We start from the raw sequence: 23,809 nt of genomic DNA, 5'->3' as shown, positions 1-23,809 counted from the left end.
GAACTATGAACTACTCCTAACAGCACTCTGAAAGAGTGTTTACAAACATAGTGCTATTCAAATCTGGGTGTATTGTTTCAGCGGAACTGAGGAAATCAAAACAAGAAAAGAAATTAAGTTGATGAGTGTGTTTTACTATAATGATGCCTTTGGTAAACCTACAGGGAGGGCGTCCATTGGTAAAATCCATTACCCATTGATAAGTTGGGGAAAGGACAATTGGACAAATTGGTGGAACGGTGGAATGATCCAGATCTATACCAACTAACAACAGAATTTCACATGAAAATTCTGAAAAGCCACAACTTTAGCTAGCTAATTGTGCTTAATTACATTAAGGCCAAACGGATCCTTCCCTTGGCTACAGGAGACAATAAATCAGGCCAGCAATTAGCAAATGGCACCAAAGCATCCTCAGCACTTACTCATTACCACTGAGAAGATGAACTTTCTCCGTACTCTTTCCCCTGGAAGGCTCAGCTTGGTGCTGAGTGTTTTGGCTGCCATCCACAGGTAATCCATCTGAAGCCCACAGGGCAACTCAGGTGTTTAATGTTAAGCACATGCTTAAATACATTGCTGGATTAAAGCATCTTTGCAGCCTGTAGCTCATTGGCTCCCAAGGACAGTGTTGCAGTGTACTGCGGGATCAGCAGTTTCTCATCTTGCAGATCTCCAGCGGTCCCTACAATATGGGGAGGTCACCTGTGAAATGTCTGCTGCAGTTTTATGTTTGAGCTGTGCTCAGGGTTTCCCATGCATCCAGAGTGGAAAAGCAAAGAAAATAAGTTCAATGAAGTTTAACCTGCCTCTGTTTATTTGTAAATAAAACGCATGCAGAAACAGAGTTAAACACTCCATTTTATCTCAGCAAGGGAGGGGGGGAGATTGTCATTGGATTACAAACCTTCAGGCATTTTTTGTTATCACAAATGATGAAAAATTAAACTGTAAATAATTTCCTGTTGACTGACTAGTTGCACGCTGGCCAAACCTCAGGAGGATGTAGCTGTTCTGGTAAAAGAAAGAAGGAAGCCTTGCTGGATTGTAAAAGAAGGTGAAAAAAAGCTCCAAGTTATTCCCTCAGCTTCCTGAATAGTAACCAAAATTGGACTATGACCTTTTGAGCATTCTGGGTGTAATTAAGGAAATCAAAGCTGCTGCTGTATCTCCGAGGGAAAATAAATAAATAAATAATGTTTTGATCCTATTTTCTTCTTTTTATAAACCATGAAAGCCAGGATGTTCAGTGTTTAGGCTGATGTTCCTTCTGCAAGAGAGGAAATACACTACTGCATATAAAAAGGAATACGGGGTAAAAAAAAAAAACAGAAAACAACACTGAATGAAATATCAGCCATAATATACCTTTGTGATGTCTTGACTTTCGTAGTATTCAAATATAGAGGTTATTTTCACCTCCTCCACTGCCTCATGAACTCCCTCAGGGACTGTGATTTGAGCTTCAAACAGGGAAAAAGAAAAAATTCCTTTTTATCATGGAAGATGATAAAATGGGCAGAGACAAGAAAGGCTCCTTTTGTTCTGATCTTCCAGGCCTCAGAGCATCCATCAATTCATGCAAATATGTACTTATAATGCCATACAAAGCAACTGCATACGTTCTACGTACCTTTGCTTAAAAAGTGCATTTGGATTTTAACATTACATGTATTATTTCCCTTTCTGATATAGAAAACTGTCGGCTTTTTTTTTAGGAAATGTTTGCTATTTCTGTCCTTTACTACATGTTATATACTGAAGCTTAAGCTGTTATGGTCTTTTACATAAATCCTCCTTAGCATGTGGATTATTGATCCTATAATCCATAGTCATATTGTCTATTCTGTCATCCAACCATCGGCCACAAATACTGAAAACAAGTATGGTAAATTTTGTTGTGAGGTAACAATTAGTATGGTCAATGAATGGCAGTTTTTTAAAGAAAAATACAGTTTTTCTCTCTCAAAAATAAAATGCTTTAAGGCAGTAATATTTAGCAATGGATTTATTGTCTCACAAGGTTTGAACATAAAACCATTTATCAGTCATACTGACACTCTTAAATACTTTTCGTGTTTTCATTTTCTGTTTGCAATATGATTTCAAAATAATTATTTCATTTTTTTTTAATTTTTTTTTTTACTTTTGAGGAAAGAACTTATTTGTTCAAGGTTATAATAAAGGGCTCAACCAACTCTGTTTTGTGGAACAATTAGACTAAAAAGGAAAGTTGATAGGAATTAATAGAAATAGAAATAGTAATAGTAAATAGGAATTCAGTTCCTGTAACCAGTTCTTATCACTGACCTGGGAAGAGTGACATGCTTAAATTTGCAGGGTGATCTAATGTTAGTGCTAGCTCGAGATGCCACTACTCATCCATTTCAGACCTCTCCATAGCAGACCTAGAAGACATGTACCTTCTGCCTGTGTTGGCAGATTTTGCTAACAGATGGAGTGTTGCCTATTATAAGGAAGATACTATCTCTGTAGGATCACCCACAAGAGTTTGGACTTCACACTTTTCAAAGCCTGGTCCATTGTTGGTTAATGTGATAGAGCCTGGACACTGAATTTTCAGTTTGAACACAAATCTGATTTTTTTTAATTTTATTTATTTATTTATTTATTTGCAAATGAGGGCTAAATGTAACGTCGCAGTAATACTGAGTAGAATTCAGATTTTGACAGGACTACACATCAAAATGCAGTTTCACAGAGTGAATTAAGGTGGACTAAGCCATCTACCATTATTGAGTCTAGATGTGACACTGATGGCACACTTCCACCATGAGAGAGTCTCATCATTGTCCAATACCACGATCATTCCTCTGCCTTTGTTGGTCTGGAGTTAAAACAAACACTACAGGCTCAGGGAAAGAATCAAACCAACCCAGAGATAGCTAGCAGAGAGCCTGTTGATTGCTTGCATTAAATCCAGTAACTGGGTCAGTAAAGGCTTTAGTAAATAATCATCTAAAATTCTGGCAGCAAGCAAAACCAAAGAGCCTATACGAGTGTGTATAAAATAGATCCAAGTTTATAAAACTTATATATTCCATTCTTATCTGTACCAATATGTGGCTGCTGATAATGTCTGATTTACTCATATTATTTTTTACTGGCAAAGCTGTTAAAAGTGAGTGCCCCATAAATCATTTGTGATTGAGGAAAGTCCCTAAAACCACTTCTCTCCTGGAAAATGTCCAAATAGGGTACCCATTTTTTCTTTCAGTCCCAGAGATAATTTCTCTTGAGAAACCTGAATAGCTGGTTATGTGGGTCCTGCCTTTGGCAATCACTTCCATCTTTAAAGGAGGTTTCTCCTCACCTGTTCAGCACCTCTACCACTCAGTATTTTCCAAGCCTGAGGCCATCATTCCACATTCTGCACACTCCTTTATCTCCCAGCAGTGTATGCCTGATTCAGATCCCGTGCATAAAAAACAGTTGCTGGATGAGCTAGAGCCCATGGAACCAGTTTCACTGTGGCTTCATGGTGGCTTTGGACCATCAGGAGTGAAGATTATAGAATCATAAAATTCTTGGAGTTGAAAGAGACCTTCATAGGCCATTTAGTCCAACTCTCCTGCAATGAACAGGGATATGCAGAGCTATATCAGGTTGCCTCAGACCTGATCCATGCCCTCCTTCAAAGTCTCCAGGGTCAGAGCATCAGCCATCTCTCCAGGCAATCTGTTTCAGCGCATCACCACCTTCACTGTAAAAGAAACCAAAACATTATCCTTCTATCAAATCCAAATATACCCTCTTTAAGCTTGAAATCATTTCCCCTTGCTCCATCACCACAGACTCCACTAAAGAGTCTGTCTCCTTCTTTCCTGTAGCTCCCCTTTAGAAATGGAAAGGCTGCCATCAGGTAACCTCAGAGCCTTCTCCAGGCTGAACAGCCGCAGCTCTTATAGCCTGCTGATGAGACCTGTCCTGGCAACATAAAACAATACAAGCCTGAAACACCAGACCAAGGTAATCTAGAGTTAGCACTTTGCATCATGTGGTCATGGCATTTAGCAGCATCCAGCAGAAGACATTCACAGAACACATGTTCAGCATTGCACTTGCTTTGAGATACTGCACTACTCTGCAATGCTACCATACGTAACTTAGGTGTGAAGATGGATCTCATAACATAAGAAGGAGAAACATGACCTGAGCAGCACAGGTCATGTGAAGGACTTTCCAAATGACACAGCGTTGAAAAGTTGATTGTTACTTTTCAAGTACATTAATTCATCTTTTCTTTTAGGAGAGGAGGATGTCTTCACAGCATACAGCACACTTTGAAAGTTTTGAGCCTGTCAGTTTCATCTACATTCAGTGGGATGGAGTTCAATAGGATAACATTGTCAACTAAATTTTCTAAAAGTTTCCATGAAAAGGCATGGAAGGTGGACCCTGTCAGTTTCTTTACCCAGAGCCCAACTTACATTAAAAGTCAGAGAATTCATGCAGAAGAACTATCGTGAGTTCCATAGACATCAAAAATGCTTCAGTTAGAAATTGCTTTGGATTAGGTAACCGAGACACAAACCTAAAGAAACCAGGCATCATTAGCTCTGCTGCTCAAGGACTTGGGCACTTCGGAATGAAACACTGGAGAAAAGGCTTAGACAGGGATGTTCACTGACTTGGGTTGATTATGTCAGAGGACTGGCTCTGCTTGTGACAGCTGAGGTAGGAGCAGATGATTTAGAGCTTTAATACACTATTCCTATTACTGAGAAAATTAATACTTGCAAAGAACACATAGGGGTTTTGGTGGAGGTCTTTACCCATTCACATAAACACTGCCAAGGTTTTCTAGTCTAAAGTATGTTTATATTAGAGAAAGAGCATAATCTAACCTCTTCTTCATAACAAATAGACATGTAGCCATTTTTCCCTGACAAGTCCATTCCTGTATTTGTGGATCAGTTAATATCATTTCTATATATCCCCATCCATATTCCTTCATTAAGATAAATAAATAAATAAATAAACAGAAATCACTGAAGAGGAAATAAATAACATAAAACTCGATCCACTGTGGCAGCACCACGACGGTTATGTTGCTATGGAAACATCTGTGTGAAGAGACTATGATTCTCTTAGAGATTAGCATTTTACCACAGATTTCCAATGATGTCATCAGACTGGATTTGCACTCGTGTAAACTGACATAAGTACAAACAAATTAATTTGCACCAGGTAAAAATCATAACTGGCAATTATTTTGGGGGATGGGGGGGAAACCACACCAACTAATACTTTACCTGAAAAGGAATCCGAACCCAAACCTGCTATTGCCTTGTACATATTTGAAAGGGGAGGAGGGTTAAGTTCTGCATTAATCACCTGGGTGTAATTCTTCTTGCCTAGTGAAACCCAGGATTCCAGGGAGCAGCTGGGACATCCACAGTCATTTCTGATACACCCTGAATCTGATTAGACAGGATGCTAACTGGTGTGGTAGCTGTAAGGACATCAGCACGGGGACAGGTTGTCCTCACTGAAGCCTGTGTGTGTTCAGAGTGTGCATCATGCACAGTCAAACCTGCTAGTTTCACATTGTGTTTCTGGGCATATTTACACACACAGCAGCTGTACTTCCACTTACAAGAAAAATATAACAAGGGAGTCATCTGGGCTTCCCCAATAAGAACAGACTCTGTGCTTCTCAGAGAAGTATCTACCATACGATTGCTCACTCTAGTCAGCATGCAACCAGCCTTTAAAAAATCATCTCAGGTATGACTAGGTTGCTTTCTTTCCCCTATTTTCACTTGTGTCATGTGCTGAATCACAGTCATTAAAGGTATACAGCAGTAACACATCTGTGAAATGTTAGGTTTTGTATAGTAAGTTCTTTGCACTGGCAAAACAATCATACACAATGAACTGAAGAAAATCACTATATTTTGCTTGATTAGGATAAACTGCATAGACTTTACGGAAGCAAAGTTCCCTTAATGCCACAAAGAGAGGTGCTCCAGCCCTCTGGTCATCTCTGTGACCTCCTTTGGCCAACAGGTCTGCATCCTTAGTGTGATGGGGGCCCCAGGCCTTGATGCAGTAAGCCATATGGGGCCTCACAAGAATAGAGTAGAGGGGGGACCAACCCCTCCCTCTCCTTGCTGTCTGCCCCTCTTCTGACACAGCCTAGGATACTGTGGGCCTTATAGGCTTCAAGGACACACTACTGGTTCATGTCCAGTTTTCCATCCAACAGAATCCCCAAGTCCTCCTCTTCAGGGCTGCTCACAGTGAATTCTTCTCCCAGTCCATACACATACCCGGAATTGCCCTGACACAAGTGCAACCTCTTGCATTTCATAGAGTTATAGAATGATTTGGGTTGGAAGGGACCTTTAAGATCACGTAGTTCCAAACTTTCTGCTATAGGCAGGGACACCTCCCACTAGACTAGGTTGCTCAAAGCCCCATCCAACCTGGCCTTCAAATTAAACAAGGCATTGGGCCTTAATAAACCTCATTAGATTCTCACGGGATCACCTTTCAAGCCTGCCTAGGTCCCTCTGGATGGCATGCCTTCTTTCTATTGTGTCAACTCCTCCACTCGGCTTGGTGCCATCAGCAAAATTGCTGAAGGTGCACTCAATCCCACTGTGTCACTGATAAGAAGATTTGAAGCATATCTGTCCCAAGACTGACCCCTGGGGGACACCACTCAGGACCAGTCTCCACCTGGACATAGATCCATTGGCCACAACCCTCTGGCTACAATAATCTATCCAGTTCTTTATCCACTGAACAATCTAGCCTTCAAATCCATCTAATTTAGCAATAAAGATGTGCTGTGGCACCGTGTCATAGGCCTTGCACAAGTACAGGCAGATGACTTCTGTTGCTCTCACTTTTTCTGCTCAATGTCGTCACCCCATCACAGAAAAAGACCTTCCCTTCATGAAGCCACATGAGCTGTCTTGGATCCCCTCCTCATCTCACATGTGCCTTAATATCCCTACCAGGGGGACATTCTCCAGGATCTTCCCAGGCACAGATATGAGGCCTGTAGTTCCCCACTCTTCTTTACTCTCTTTGTTGAAGGTTGGAGTGAATCACCATCATCACTACTGAAATATCATTGTATGATGTGGTATTTTACACCACAGCTTACATCACTTGTTCATGTTCAGGGAGTCCTGCTGAAATGAGTGACTTGGTCAGCACCACTCAAATAAGTCACTCAGACAGTCCCTGAAGATTAAATCAAATCCATCAGGTTCAGGGTAACTCCGCCTACACCAACCAGTTCTGAGCTCTTTTCAGAATTCAGTGGTAGCAAAGTAACATCAAATAGGGTTTGTTTCAACAGTGTCACTTAAAATAGAAATATTGAACATTATAATCAAATTCTATTCTGCCCACAGAAGAAAACAGCCTTCTTCCATACCTACTTGTGCCCTACGTCCTGATTAAGTTCCTGCCATCAGTTTGGACATAACACATTTAAAAAGAGAACAAAAAGTGGAAGAATAGAGAAAAACAAACAGAGCTTTGTCTTGTTCTGCTGCAATAGGCAAAAAAAGTGACACAGGAGTTTCTTGTGAACTATGCTGCATATCATTTTCTACCATGTCAGATAAAGGAGGCATTCACAACAATATGCCTTTTGTGTAATCTGGACTAGACAGGGACAGGCATGAGTAGGGAAAAGACATATTATTTATTTGCAAGCCAAGCTGAGTGTGGTGGCAGTGCTATGAGTTTCTTCCATCAGTTACACTCAATTACAATTACTTTTATTAGTATGTAAGTAAGCTAACTAATTTTCCTCACGGTCCTGGTCTTGAGGTCCAATTTGAGTAAGTGAATCTTTAGACCTGGAGAAGGTACTCTTCAGTAAGTTTATAAAAACTTGTCTGTTTTGTTTTAAGAGAAACTAACTTTGCAACCAGCCTTTGTATTTTGGATACCATCAGAGTTCTTCAGCCTGACAGATACTGTATGGAATCCTTTTCAGATTTTAAGATGTCTGATGAATTAAATAAGCTCTCTAAAATTTAATTTTTAATACAATTCATAATGCACCCAGAGAAGATACTTACATTACTCGAGGGCAATTAAGATAATGATAATGGTAGCTGGATAGCCTGCTAATTTTACTAGTCTTTTTCTGGTTTTGAATCAATGCCTCTCTTACCAAATACGGCATTTCACTTCCAATATTTCAACAGAAAATCTGAAGGAAACAAGTAATTTGCACTAATTTTAGGAATGCATAACAGAGACATGAGTAAACTGTTAGAAGAGCTAGGAAACATTATTTTCCATACTATTTTCTTTGTTGTTGATGGTACATGGATGATCTCCCATCCTCGCTGACACTGTTGGATGAACTCCTTACAAAAGGGTATTTTGGTTTCATAGTGACTGAGTGATATGGCCAAGCATGAAAGTTTATTCCCTGCCAAGTTCACATTTTCAGCTCAGAGGAGAAAAGATCCTTTCATTTCAGCTAGGGTTCCCAAAATATCTGTTGTTTCCAAAATTCAGCCAGCCGGATTCATGTTATAGCCATACACAAACTAAAGGATATTTGGTGAAATACCTGACCTGCAAAAATTGCACCAAAATCATAAATGGGGAAAGCACTTGTGGGATATTTGCTGGCATGAAACAGCTGCTAGAGCACTTCCTTCTTTCTGATGCTAGCATATTTTATTACTCCTGTCAACTGCACAGTGATCTCAAGAGCACTTTGACAAAGCAAGAAATACTGTTTGAAAATTAGCAGTAAAAATACCTCTCTGACAAACAAATTTGTTATTATTTCTAGAAGGTTTATTATGTTTTCCTTTTTTTATTATTATTTCTTTTTTTAAAAGGAATCAATTGTCCAGGGATTTAAAGGGAAATAACAACAGGACTGCAATCCCTCACTGTATGGCGTATCTTGGCATCTCAAAGGTTCCCAAACAGTTGGTCCACAGAGACTTGACAGGTCACATACTTTTAACGCTTCCCTCTGTCTCTCACTACTAAATCTCATTTGTAATAGCTAAAAATACACATCTTGCTTTCCCAGTATAGCTTTCCCATGTAAATGGACTCACTACTACTGTCCCAGGATGTGATTATATTCTGGGGAGGTTTGAATGGATGCGAAGACAGAAGACATAGTTGTCAACTAGAAGAGAAGCAGCTTCTGAATAGAAGGGGAGGATTTCCCTTGGATAATTTAGATGAAGAAAAGATCAAGGATCCTGTGACTAAATGATATTTCAAGTAGTTCCAGGCACCTCTGTGAAAGGAGAACCAGCTCTGTAGCCAGTTAGGCTAGACAGCCATCCTGAGAGGAAAGGAAGGGCTAAAGCATCCAGAACTAATGCATTTTGTCTATACGTTATCACTGAATAAAAAGCATGGAAGCCAGAAAATTAGGAGATTTTACAGAGCACCTCAGAGAATGTCACTTCCTGGAAGGGATATTTAAAGTGACTCCCCTGATCAGCCCATTCTTGTTTTTAAATCTTCTGTGGGCATAAATATCTCTTTGCAATAAAACACAACAGTGATTTTAAAAGATGCTCCCAGTGACACATGCTATTTTTACTCTAACTTGCTATTCTTTACTTTAACTTGTTATTGTTTATAATGACCCTAGGGTTTCTCAAACACGATCTAGGCCTTTGGCAAAACTGTTTGCATGCGCAGAAATTTCTATGAGCATGTCCATTTCTCCCCATGATGATTTAGTTCTGTCCTTTGCAAGAGTGTTGCTGGGGAAACAGTGACTTTCAGCCATATTTCATGATGCCTAGAATTAATCTGTTAGCAGTTCATACTGGAAGGCTCTTCCACTTGCTGCATCTGTTGACAGAGCTCTTCAGTTATAATTTATCTACATGTGTATTTTGAACAAAACTGAATTACCTATCAGATCTTACTGACAATTTCCTTTAAAGTTTTTTTCTCATTTAACAACTGCATATGCTCCCAGATAGAGTGACATTTGGTCAGACCACTGGAGGCTGTGTTGTAAATAGATGCATTGGTATATCTTAATCTCACTAATTTATACAGAAATGTCTAGATATCTAGAAAATGTTTTCTATCAAGTTAGACTGACTGCACTTCAAGGTATTTATTTATTTTTATATCTGAGCAAATGTGTGGAGGGGAAGAAAAGAACTAGTTCATAGCTAAGGATAGAGATGTTGTGAGCATGAAAATGAAGTTGCATCCATGCGTTCACTGAAGAAAAGCAAACAGCATTTAAGTGAAGTAGAAACTGGTAACCAAGGAAAAGTCAATGTATGTGCACTCATCAGTATCAGGCTGGAATTAGTTGTTGACTGTTATACTTCAGATTTGGTTTGTACAGATTCATGATTGGAAATGCCACATATTTTAAACTAACAGTGAATATCAAAGCAAGATTCATTGGGTTCAAGCTCAGCTAAGAGAAATACACACCAGTTAACAGCATCTCTGAGTATGCCTTGCAGTTTTAGTAAAAGTATTGGAAATGCCAGTGTCTGGGAACACTATCTTCCCCTGAGAAAACAAGCTTAAAATTACCCTCTGTGTCAAAATGGAAAGCTGTAAGTTCTCAACAAACTGGGGGAATAGCAGCAATCTGGGGAGGTGGTGATGTGTTAGCTCTGTGTCCTTGTATATAGATGTAAGGGTTATGGAGGAGGGAGCAAAGGAAATTCCAAACAGTGAATTTGTTGAGCTAGACAACTGCATAAAACCTAAATTTCTCTCTCAAAGAACCAAAAGAAGTCAGCCTCCATATACACAAATTTTCTGATCACAGGGACATGTGGAAAATCACCTGCCATTTCCACCATGTGACCTCACTCAATAAACTACCTTCAAGCCTCACACAGACATCTCAATTCACAGCCCACAGAAGTTGTTCCTATCAGATTAAGCAAGAAAAAGTTTAAGGACCACATCAGCTTAAAGGCATCATTTAAAATCAAAAGGAGGCATCTGTTCTTCCACTCAGGAGCTTCACAAAAAATTAAGTAGTCTTCCAAATAAGGACAGTTAGCAGAATGGATTGCCTTAGTCTTTCATCTGATCTAGATAGTTTTCATTATTAAGCAAAGACTCATTATCCTCTTACTGCAAGCACAGTATCAATCACTTGTGCCAAGGAATTGGATTAAGAACACTTAAGAACTGATTGGCTCGCACCCAATTTTTTCCAGTGCTTTCCAAGCGGGCGCAGTGAAGAGCAGGGAAAATTTACAACTCACCCAAAGAATTCTCAGCGTATCAGACTTACAAAAACAGCGATTCCTGTGCAGGACAGCATGATCACTTTTGTAAATGTTATTCTTAAGAGCAGTGTACTAAAAATAACAGTACAGCCTAGCAGCAGACTATTCGTTTTCGTTCCTTTATAAACGTCATGCACTTTACTAACTTAGAAAAAATTCTGTCGGGTCAAAGTAACTCAAACGTACTTATTGTAGAAGTCGTGGATATGAAACTGATTGTACTCTGTGCAAAAGTTAGAAGTCCAGAATTTTAGTTTAAAGTGCCAGAAGTGTTAGAATTTTTTATACTGACCTGCAGTTAAGTATGCAGTTATAAGCCTTAATGAAGCCCATAGAAGCCAACGGAAGTTTTTTCTACTGGGCTGCTACTAAAGCTTTGGAGAATTCAGAATGTAGGTAGAAGCAAATAAAAAGACACGGATGCTGGACTAGGAAAGGAACAGATTACAAAATAACATTAGCATGTGCCCTTTCTAAAGGTTAAATTATGTTCACGTCTTAAATGTTACATTGCCTATTCATGCTGCCATGAGGATTATCTTTTACAGATTTTGGCATAAAATGGCAAAAGGACCAGAATACTGTCAGAAAGATTTTTCTAAAATCTTTCTAAAAAATAAAAATTTTTATTTTTATGCTTTCTCATGCTAGGCTAGAGCTTTAGGACAGGAGAGATCAGAAAAAAACAGCTCCTCAAAGTCTGCTGAATAGTATATCATAGTCGTATGTAATAAGGAGACCCAGAACAAATCAGAAAGCTCCATTCAGAAAGGAAATCAATTAAAAGTGAAAGTGATGTAAACATTAAATCATCCCATTACAAAGGTGGTGCTGTAAGCAACTTCAGTGGTAAGCTTTTTAGAATGCACAAATGTTTTAAGAGCACCTAATCTTTTTGGGCATTCTCATTCCTAACCCACTGAAAAAGGCAGATGAAACAATGTTCCTGATCTCATCTCAGTTTGAAACTCAGAGCATGTTCTGAGATGTCTGAGGAGGGATCCTGTCTAATATTAGACAACTGCCATGTAGATATCTAGAAAGTCAGAGACAAAAATAAAAAAGATCTAATCTAATCTGACTTAAAAATCTACTGTAGGATACTCTGAATAGATCTACAGAAGTGTCTGGGTTTTTTATTCCGCTGTTAGGACAAGAAGAGGCATGTGACTCCTCTGTAGACACCTACACTGTGAGATGGTCTAATTATATCAGATGATCATATACCTGGATGTTATACTCTCCCATTAATACTTCTGAGACTTTCATTTATTTTCAGCCTCACAAAGAAATGTATTTCCCACTAAAGTCCAGTTTCTCAAATAGTGTGAACTAGTAAAACATTACTGATTCAACAGACTAAAGAGAACCTCGCTCTCTTGCTTTTCTGTGCCACTGGTCCTTCTTAATAGCCTCATCTATGCACAGTAATAAATGCCATGGTGCAGGAACATCTTTCACTAGAGCAGGTTGCCCAAAGCCCTATCCAGCCTGACCTGGCACACTTTCAGAGATGTGGCTTCCATATCTTCTGTGGGCAGACTGTGCCAGTGCCTCACAGCCCTCTGAGGAAAGAATTTCCTCCTAAAATCTAATCCAGACCTATCTTCTTTCAATATATAATTGTTAATCCCTGTCCTGTCACTACAATTCCATAAGGAGTCTCTTCATCATTTCTATATGCACCCTTTAAATACTGGAAAGCTTCTATAAGGCCTCTCTCTACAAAATTTTCAGCTGAAGGTGTCTTAGAGCTGAGATGTTAAGGTACAAGGGATGTCTACCTGAATGACCCTTCAGATGACTCAGGACACTCTCAACTCTATACTTCTTACATATTTTTCATCAAAATATAACAGTCACTAATCTGTGTTAGAGAAATTCTGTTGACCTCTCTTGAAAACAAAGAGAGTTAGGAGAGGTACTGCTATTTTGACAAAATAGGATTTCTCAACTTCCTTTTGTACACACATGCATTTTTGGTCAGAAGGGTCTATCACAGGCTGAAATTTAAGGTTTGTTAGAAGAGAGACTGATTACAATAATAAAACATGGCAGTGAAAGGACTTCCACATAGTGCACAAGTCAGAACCAGAGACAACTGAACATAAATAAATATTAATCTGGATGTGGATAGACTTTCATTATGTATAAAAACACGCATCATATTCCTTACTGTAATTCATGGTATATAATGAGAAATGAAAACATGTTCTAGTGATGTGACAATGTACTGCTTTATGAACACAAAGAACATACAGGTTTGCACATTCAAGGAGTTGCTGAATATCCTTTGTTTTCTATTTCCATGCTAGAGATGGAAACAGAAATACCACACTGAATAAAAATGAGCAGAAGGATCATTGCTCAGTCTCAGTGGGTTACATACTTTATGCTTGCACAGTCAACTTGCTTGACAAAAGTATCAAGCTTCTCTACTGCAGATGAGCCATTAACTTTCTTAAAACTTAAATCCATGATCTCATCCATCCACTATTGGACAGTTCAATTCTGGAAGAAGCATTTATGAACAGCTAGGAAAACATTTCCAAATGCAACAATAGTTTGTTAAAGTCCATCTGGTAGTAAGCCAGCAAGAGGGAGTGTCAGCATGTGCCTCAACAAAGTGATTAAAACACAGACAGTATGTGCTAGAGAAACTGACTAATCTAGAAGAGTATCTAAGTAATGCAGAGTTTCATTAGTCAGCTCTTTTGGTACAGCAGATATAGTTTGTTTAGTGCAAGCTGCTGTATCCATCTCCAGCCCAAATGTACCACTGATATTTAATTCTAAGACTTGTAAGGAATAGTGTTTATTAACTGAATGAGACAAACAGGCACAAATTAGAAATGTAAGGTCTCAGTGAGAGATGGGAGGCCATTAACACCTGATAGCACACATCATGCTCCCATATTAGGTGATGTGTGCATAGACATGTTTCTGTTAGTGATCTCCTCCACCTTCCTTACCCTCATTACAGACTGGGGAGACAGTCTTTGGGTCATCTTGAAGAAGTCCAAGTTATACCTGACTTCTCCTAACTTTTCCAATTTCTTAAGCAGGATAACATAGCATGCAAAATGCTGTTTGTTCTCATTGGGTTAAGTTATGCCATAACTGCCCATTGGAGACTAAGGAGGATCCTTTCAAAGATCTATATTAGCATTCGTGACCATTACTTTTGCAACATTTGTTATTTAACATACACTAACCCCAGTTCATGGTCTTTCCCAAGCCTAAGTCCCAAGTCTAACATGATTAACTTCATTCTTGCCTACGCCACCCCTTATGTAAAAAATACACCTTCTATTTCTCCAGTGGATTTCATGCTATTTTTAGACCCCTCCTTTTCTTTTTCTTCCCCTCCCATAGATAACATTATTCCCCAAGTTATCAGAATGTCAGCTATATTCAACTAAGCTAAAACCTAATATCATGACCACATCTTTCTGAAAGAGGTAACTTTGTTGCCTAACAGAGGTTGATGCTCTCATCTCTTCCCTTCTCTTGTGTTCTGCTGTTGTTTGTTTCTTCATAATCCATCTCTCTTCTGGCTTTCTTGTGTCCCAATGATGCTACTTTGGCATGTCGATCATCCTGACTGGGATCTGCGCCTTCATCCATTCTGTCTTTAGAGAGGTAGCACGCACTTACGTCTGAGTCTAGGCTGCTTACAATACCAGCATCAAGCATCTATCACCAGCACTTCAAATTTAGTGTGCTGCCTCAGTTGAAAAGTTGAAACTGTCAATAAATCAACTACATTAGCAGCTAATCAACTAATCAAGTAATTAGAATATTTCCAAAGACAAACACAATAGAAATTGCTTTCTGCAAAGTTTATTTTCATTCTTTTCCAATGTGACTCAGCAGAGTGTAACCAAAATAAGATATAAAAAGTGGATGTGGAGAAGAGGATGAGGTAAGGTCAAGAAATAAATGAATGGCAATGGATAAGTTCTGCAATGACTAGTCAAAACTGGTCAGTATTTATTACTCATTTTGCAAAACTGATCTTCTAAATATAATTCCAAAGTTCTAAGCACCATTTTCACTTTTAAAGATCGTTTAAAATTACAATGTAACTATTTATTTTCACCATTAAAAATGTAAGTAAGACAGCTATCCCTAGGAAGAAATGACAGAAATGTAGCGAAATCAATTAATTCTAGTTTCAGGATGAGGCAAACACACCAAGGTAGACCTCAGGCAAGAGTATACCGCTGATGTGGTCTTGCTGTGATAAGTGTCTTCACTGTGTTTTTCTGCCAAGGTAATTCATACATGTTAGTTAGCCTAGTGACCTCCCCCCCCCCCTCCCCCCCATATTCCCTCTCAAAAAAAGAAAGAGAATTTATAGCACAGAAACCCTAAGGAGAAGCATCACAAGAGTATTCTTGCTTAACTTGCTGATGGTTTTCCACTGCTCTGTTAATTTGTTTTCCATCCATGAGTTATCAGAATGTCAGAGTGTATGCGCATGTGCCTAGATATACCTCAGCAGCTTAGTAGCTGTAGAACAGTTAATAATGTGTTCTGTTTCTTCATGTTGCTTAGTGACCTATGATCTTTGGCAGATCTGCAGTCACGATTCACAAAAAGAGATATCTATCCAAGGAAAATCTGTTCTCTTCTTGTTTCATACTACATCTTAGATTTTCTTTCATCAGGATTCCTCTCCAAACAGTTTTCTGTGGGGGTGGGGAGGGTGGGAAAGTCTGCCTGAATGCTTTATGTTTTCTGAGAGATCATTACAGCGTGCCAAGATTTTACAGGGGTGAAAATATTACAGGAAGTTGTTATTTTTCAATTTCCAAGGAAATTAGTTCAGAGAACACAAAAATAAGTCTTCAGCAAATGAAAGAAAACAATGTCATAAATTCCGAGGAGCATGCCATTTTGCTTTTATTTTCTATTTCTGGTACACCAACACAAAAACATCATCATCTCTCCTCTTCTCTCCCCTGCAAACACAGAAATGCTCAGGTTGTTCTAAAAACTTCAGCTCTGAGCTTTAAATATAGAGCCTAACAGCTACCACATCTGTTTCTTCAGTTTGAAATCACTGCTTTTCATTCTGATGTTAATAAAATTTCATGTGAACTTGGTGTTCCCTTGGTATCTGTCATTGAAAGTTGTACTCACAATTTTACTACTATGCTGAAGAAGGGAGTTTCTTGTTATATTTTACTCAAAGCTCCTTTGAGGACTCTTTTGGCTTTGAGAAGGGAGTACTCCTCTCTTATCTTAAGGTTCTGACTGATATTCATGATGGAACAAACAGTTGAGGTACTTAACAAGGTCAGTATGTCATGCTTCTTATTATTGAGCTGGGATGACATCACAGAAGAGTTAACAGCACTGTGCACAAACCCTTGTTTCAGGTGCAGCTCAGATGCTCCATTTCATGGTCTAATCTGCTTTATCACCCTTTTGAACTAATCCACCTGAATATAATTTTCAGCACCTGCAGAGTGATTTCTGCTGGCTCTGCAGGTGCGTACTGTGCAACTGGGAACAATAATGCTGCCAAACACCCCTGAAAAATTTGCTAGAACTCATCCTTTATGTTGATGCCATAGCTGGAAGATTTAGAGCAGAGTGTTGGTACTGTTTCACTTTGTCCCACAGCATCTCCCAACCCAGACATCCTAACCTCAAGGTTTTGCACAGACATAATAGCCTCTCGGCTTGACACTATATGCATTTCTATATCCTCCTTTCTGTACGAATTTAGCTGAGCTGGAACAGAAGCTCAGTGGAGCTGCCTTCCAAGAACTGAAATATGGGAAAGTCTTAGAAATTACAGGCTGGTTTTCAACATGTTCTCGTGGCAATCCTCATGTGGGAATTCAGTTGCCCACAGATGTCAGTACAGCTTCTTGCTAAGCTGGAGGCAATGAGGTTGAGATTGTTTCACTTGGGAATGCACAGAGCCTCCACGGAGCCAAGGGCTCCAGCACAGGGGCCAGTTCACCCCCCAGGGTTCTGCTGCCTCTGGCAGGAGTCACACACCCCAATGGAGGTGTAGCAAGATCATACAACCATAGAATCATTAAGGTTGGAAGAGACTACGAAGATCATCTAGTTCAGCCATCAGCCCATCACCACCATGCCCACCAAAGAGGCAGGGCTGGCACCAGTGTTGGAGGCACTGCTGGATTGGAGGCTGAAATATGCAGCTGCAATACAGCAGGCTGCCTCAGACAATACTCCAACTTCCTCCGTTTCCCAAGAAATTCAAAATCATCTGCTGCCTGTTCCTTGTGATTCACTTGATGAAATGCCTTTGTTGATTCTCAAGAGAGGGAAGCAAGATCACTAGAGCAAGGATTGCTCAATGGGAAAAAAACTGCACCCAAGGGAAGTGGAGATGGAAGAGAGAATGAAATCCTGCAACTACTCTATCCTTCCTGCAGAGACTTGTCCTGTCACATTTTATAAAGTATAAAAGAGAAATGCTTGCTGTGAGAAAATGGAAGTCAGTTACACTTCTCCATCTTTTTCTTCTACCACACAGGGGCAGACAGGTGCTTCAAAACAATAGCAATAACGTTTTCTAAATAGTCCTGAAGATGCAAATTTATGAAAGTATACAGGCAAGGAGACAAAGAACATGTTATTTGCCACACCATTAGGAGCTATCTGGGCGATGTGGCTGTATTTCAGCAAAATGCAAAATAGAGTTTTGAGATTTCCAATAGCTTAGGAGAACAACAGTAGCCACGTGTTTCTAGAAGGCACACAGAACTCAGCAACAGCTTAACTGAAACAACTGGGGGACAAAGGGGAACACCAATGCAGTAATACTAAACAACGGTGTGACTTCATTTTCAAAGAGCACTGAAAAATATCAAACTCTGTCCAAATCAAATTGAAGCTTTTCATTTTAGACACTGTTTTGCCCAGCCTGAAAGTTGTCCACAGAAATTATTTCAGTTAGTCTGAATGTTTTTCTATTTAATTTTTAGGCACTGTCCACAAGCAACAAAAAATCATTTGTTGCAGAGTTTGAGCTATAAGCATTCTGTGAGATCCCCTAAGAGATATGGAGATTCAGCACCATATAGTACAAAGTCATAGAAGTGACAAGTTTTGAGGGATTCCTTTAGGAAACTTGATAGTTTCTCCTTTTGGTCACTGCTGGGAACATGATAAAAGGCAAACAAGTGTCTACAAATAAAAAATTGCCAAGTCAGCTTGAGTCCTTTCAAGGCTCTGACTTGGAGTAGAGTTGGATGGGCTGGGCAGAGGCATTTGTCAGAAGTGTGAGCCCAGGAGGAGTCTGAGAGCTTCGTGGAAAAGCCCTGGGGAGAAAACACAACTTTTCTGTGCAGCAGAGGATCTTACATCATCACTACATTAGCCACCACTCTGAGAACAAACTTCTGTCCCAAATCTGTCTTGTGAGCTGTGGGTTTGCTTAGTTTTATCTTGTACTCTCCTTTTCTAATCCTAAGAATGCAAACTGACCAGCTAGTGAAGAAATTGTTTCTCTAGCTGAATAAGAGGCCAAAAATTCTCACTGATAAAATTCTGGCATGAGCACCACTGAAGACAGTTGTTCTCCCAGGCAATCAAATACTTCCAAATTATTCAGAAAGCAATAGCATCTTTATAAGGAGCGTATTCTTTAGCATAATCACCTCTTTCTTTGTCTCTCACCAGCTTTGACTAGAAAAGGTATTACTGCTACGGAGCATGAAACCACAAGAACTTATGAATCACCATTGCTCAGCACTGTGCCATTGCACTGTGTTATACCACAGGTCAAAGCAAGACGTGTGGGGTAGCACAGTGGCAGGCAGCTCCTCCTGAGTCACCCTGAGAGCAGGATGCTAGCTTGAACCATTGATTTCCCTCCAAATGTGGTAAGTGAGATGTAGAATCTTCTAAATCCTCCAGGAAAATGGAGAGGCTGTTGAGCTAGGAATAGATGTGTGCCCTGCATTCTTTGAATGGGTGTCAGCAGTCCTGTCCTATTATGCCCTTCTGAAAGCCTAAGTAGACTTTCTTTCTGCGTCCAGCACTCAGGGATCCATAGGGCTATGTGAGATCTGCAGTTTCATGGGTGGATGCACATATGCACACCCCTTCCATTTTCTACGTTAATGCTGCATACAATTCACAATGCAGGCTGCTTCTGAAAATCCACTGTGCATCCTTCAGTGCACACAGCGCATTCAGCCATCTTTAAACACTTCTACTCCTGTTACCTTAGTAACAGCCCAAGGGAAATCCATAAGTAATTAATCAAGCTGCTTCACTGTTTAAGGTTTCTTACAAAGGAAGCTGTTCTCTAGATTCACTTTCATTGCTGGTAAAAATATGAATATATTTATAAAAGAAATGGCATGCAGGATCATTTAGGGAATCTCCTTTGTCTGTTTTATGGGGGAAGAAGAGTGAGTATCCATGCGTATACTCACTCTCCTTCCTGTCAAGCCATTTATTTTGTACATGTATACACGCTTAATAAGTGATACTGCAAGTAATAGCTGAATCGTGAACCTCAAAGGATTTAGTGATGCAGCTAACTGGCTGGATTTCTTCCACTATTTCGGTATCCTTTCTAAGACCCCATCCTGGTATCTTCAGAAACACTTCCTCTGGTTACCAGTTTGTAACCAGACTGCAGGAGACCCTTGTGATCATTTAGTCACAGTTCCTGCACAACACAGCCTACAGAAAACGACTGTTTTTTTTTCTTTTTTTCTGCAGAAGGCAGTATTTTTCCTTTGTACACTAAGAAGCATAACCGAGTGCCAGATCATAGAGACCATAAGGTTTCTTTTAGAGAAGGATGTATTTGTTGACTCTCTCCTCTAAACAGCTGATTCAGAGACAATTAGAGAAAACTCTATGTGATATGGACTGCTCTTCCTTCCCTCAGGACAGCAGTTGACACAACGCCAATCTTCTTTTATGTACCCCAAAGATTTTCACGTGGCACTGTGCTACTGTGCAAAGTAACTACAGCCCAATTCACTTTGGAGTCACCTGGCAAAGCCCTACAGAGGAGCAGTCCAAAGCAACCACAACAAAGTTAAAAAAAGTAGTCTGGTCTAACAGGGTCTAACAGGACTAGGCCAGACCATTAACTTTTCAGTATAGCACTACAGCAGCCTCACACTCCTGAATTTTCACTTGTGTCCTGCATCAGTTTTTCCTCGGAATAGGACAATGGTGTATCAAGCCATTGCTCATCAAGAGCAACTTCAGTGCCTCGAGCCTCACCACTCGATATCCTCTCTCCGTGCTCTAAAGACAGTGACACAGTCTCTCCCACGTTTCCTGACAACCTCTGAAAGTCTTCTGCTGTCTTTGTATAGGAAGGAAAAATATCTGAAGCCTCAAAAACATTCATAGGAGGAGATAACAAAAGCAGCTGAGAGCTGTATTTGTCCAGGACCCATGCCATGCCAGAGGGGTACTGATTAACCTTATTTTGTTTCCTTTGTGTGCTGAACCTCAGTACCAATCCCCACACTGACCTACACTTTCTACTCCTTAAGGCTCAAAAATCTCTATCTACTTCATCAGCAGACGCTATTTCCTTTCTTAGTAAGTCAATTCTGGAATAGCAAAGAGATCATTTCCAACATCAGTGAAATTTCAGATTAATAAGTTTACTCTAATAAAACAAAGGACATCTTAAAAACGTGCAGCAAAAACTAGAAAGTATGAAAAATATATACCAGTAAAATGGAGCTATAAATTCAGTTTTATAGTGGGTTTCTCTTAAGCGATCAGGATGTCAGATTGTAGGATACCTGCTTTAATAGAGGGGTTTGACTTGATCTCTTGAGGTCCAGCTGCCCCTCTCAGCATATTGAGCTTCCCACAGCCTTCTCTGTCTCCCAGCTTTCCTTTAACAAAGACGCAGGCTATGATGACTCTGTTTTCCCCTCCCATTTTCTCTGAGATTCATTTCTGAAGAACCAGCAGTGAAAGTAAAATGGGATATTTTTCTCTCCCCTGGGACTGTTTCTACACTTACACTGGTATGCAGTGTCTGAGCAAGCACATTTCATCTGCTCTCATCAGTCTTCTTGCTGATTATGACTTTCACATCATGGCTACAATTCTCTGTAAATAGTATGAGAAGCATTCACTTCATAAGCAATTTTCTAATCCCTAAGAACAGTTTTCACCCCACTTAACTTTATCTTCTTAAAGTTAGGCAGCTAGTGTCAGCTTAGCCATCCAGGCTTCCTGAAATGAGGACCTGGATACACAGAGATGATGCACATTTCATTATTGCACACTTATCTTCACTGACTGGAGACAAAGCCTCGGGCACTTGGGGCATCTGTGTTTTACAGAATCATAGAATCCTAGAATCACAGTGTTGGGAAGGACCTACAAGATCATCTAGTCCAACTGTCCTCCCATTACCACTGCTACCACAAGTTACTAAACCAACTCTCATAGCTCCTCATCCAGACACCTCTTGAACACTGCCAAGGGATGGTGACTCCACCACCTCTCTGGGCAGGCCATTCCAGTGCCTGATCGCTCTCTGAGAGAACAAGTTTTTCCTTATGTCTAATCCAAACCTCCTCTGGTACAACTTGCAGCCATTTCCTCGAATCCTGTTTGTTGCCTGAGAGAAGAGGCCAAACACCTTGTCACAACCTCCCTTCAGGAAGTTGTAGAGTGCAATGAGGTCTCCCCTGAGCCTCCTCTCCAGACTAAAAAATTCCAGCTCCCTAAGCTCCTCCTCATAAGACTTGTGCTCCAGACCCTTCACCAGTTTTGTTGCCCTTCTCTGAACATGTTCCAGGGCCTCAATGTCTTTCCTGTAGGGAGAAGCCCTAAACTGAACACAGTACTCGAGGTGTGGCCTCACCAATGATGAGTACAGGGGGATGATCACCTCTCTGCTCCTGCTGGCCACACTATTCCTAATGCAGGCCAGGATGCCATTGGCCCTCTTGGCAACCTGGGCACACTGTCGGCTCATGTGCAGCCGAGAATCAACCAACACCCCCAGGTCCCTTTCCTCTTTACAGTCATCCAGCCACTCAGCCCCAAGCCTATAGCACTGCATGGGATTATTGTGGCCAAAGTGCAGGACCCATAAGGTGGCCATGTTGAACCTCATCCCATTAACCTCAGCCCAGCGATTCAGCCTATCCAGATCCCTCTGGAGGGCCTCCCTACCCTCAGACAGATTGACACTACCTTCCAACTTGGTGTCAACTGCAAACTTACTGAGGGTACACTCAATCCCCTCGTCTAGGTCATCAATGAAGGTGTTAAACAAAATGGGCCCTAGTACCAACCCCTGGGGACACCATTTGTAACAGGTCACCAGCTGGACTTAACTCCATGGCCCTCTAGCCAGTTCCTTACCCAAAGGAGAGCGTACCTGTTCAGACCATGGGCAGCCAGTTTCCCCAGGAGAACACTATGAGAGACTTTGTCAAAGGCTTTGCTGAAGTCTATGTAGACTAGATCAGCTGCCTCTCACATGTCTGCCAGTCTGGTCACCCAGTCATAGAAGGAGATGAGGTTGGTCAAGCACGACCTGCCTTCCATGAACCCGTTCTGGCTAGGCCTGATCCCCTGGATGCCACTCACATGCCATGTGATCTCACCCAAGATGATTTGTTCCATAACTTTCCCTGGTACTGAGGTCAGGCTGACAGTTCTGTAGTTCCCCAGATCCTCCTTATGGCTCTTCTTGTAGATGGGAATCATCAGCAATCCTACAGTCTTCTGGGACCTCTCCAAACAACCAGCAGCGCTGATAGATGGCAGAGAGCGGCTCAGCAATCACCCTCTCCAGCTCCCTCAGCACACTGGGGTGGAGCCCGTCTGGTCCAATGGACTTGTGACAGTCCAGATGGTGGAGGAGCTCTTTAACTGTCTCCATCTGAATCACTGGGGTTGTACTCTGTGTAGCATACCAGAATTTCTGATCAGGGCATAAAGTGCTTTGAGGATATCAGATCTGCTTATTGAAGGCTGATGTAAAGAAGGTGTTGAGGACCTCAGCCTTCTGTTATGTGGCCACATTCCCCACTGCAACAACTAAGGAATGGAAATTCTCCTTGGTTCTTCTCTTACCTTTGATAAATCTGTAAAAGGATTTTTTATTCTCATTTACTGCAGTGGCCAATCTAAGTTTTAGATCACTCAATTTGAGTGAGATGAATCTCACCAGTGAACCATAGGGCCTGTAGGGGTTTTCCTTGAGCCCACAAGACACTTTTTTAATATTTCTGATAACAGACTCAATTTTTAATTATCCCATATATATTCTTCAAAGATTTTGTCCACTGTGTTCCAGCATATGAAGGGATAGATACAATTAGCATCAATAGTAGTTGCAATATGTTGATGTTTATGTTTCATAGTCTAGCACAAGAAGAGTTTTTTTCATTCTGGTAGTTATTCTCAGAAGTAAACTCTTCCTCCATGATTGTAATACAAAGGTCAAACATGAATTAATTTTCAGAAGACCTGAGGTCATGGTGCTGTCGCTATCTGAAACTAAAGAAAAATACATTCTTAACTGGGTTGTGCTTTCCCACTTA

General features: G+C 40.4%; 1 long non-coding RNA gene across 1 annotated transcript; it reads right to left on the bottom strand.

Annotated features, from left to right (window-relative positions):
* Positions 1-743: 743 nt before the first annotated feature.
* LOC107305690 lies at positions 744-21,349 on the bottom strand. The gene is made up of 4 exons (XR_001551863.2): positions 21,038-21,349; positions 15,459-15,529; positions 1,369-1,463; positions 744-1,270 (listed from the first exon to the last, which is right to left on the bottom strand). It is a non-coding gene; the product is annotated as an uncharacterized LOC107305690 (long non-coding RNA).
* Positions 21,350-23,809: the final 2,460 nt, after the last annotated feature.

Source organism: Coturnix japonica, chromosome 1 (genome assembly GCF_001577835.2).
Source record: "Coturnix japonica isolate 7356 chromosome 1, Coturnix japonica 2.1, whole genome shotgun sequence".
Taxonomy (NCBI): domain Eukaryota; kingdom Metazoa; phylum Chordata; class Aves; order Galliformes; family Phasianidae; genus Coturnix; species Coturnix japonica.
Note: the sequence above shows the minus strand (reverse complement) of the source record. Positions and strands in the feature narration are given on the sequence as shown.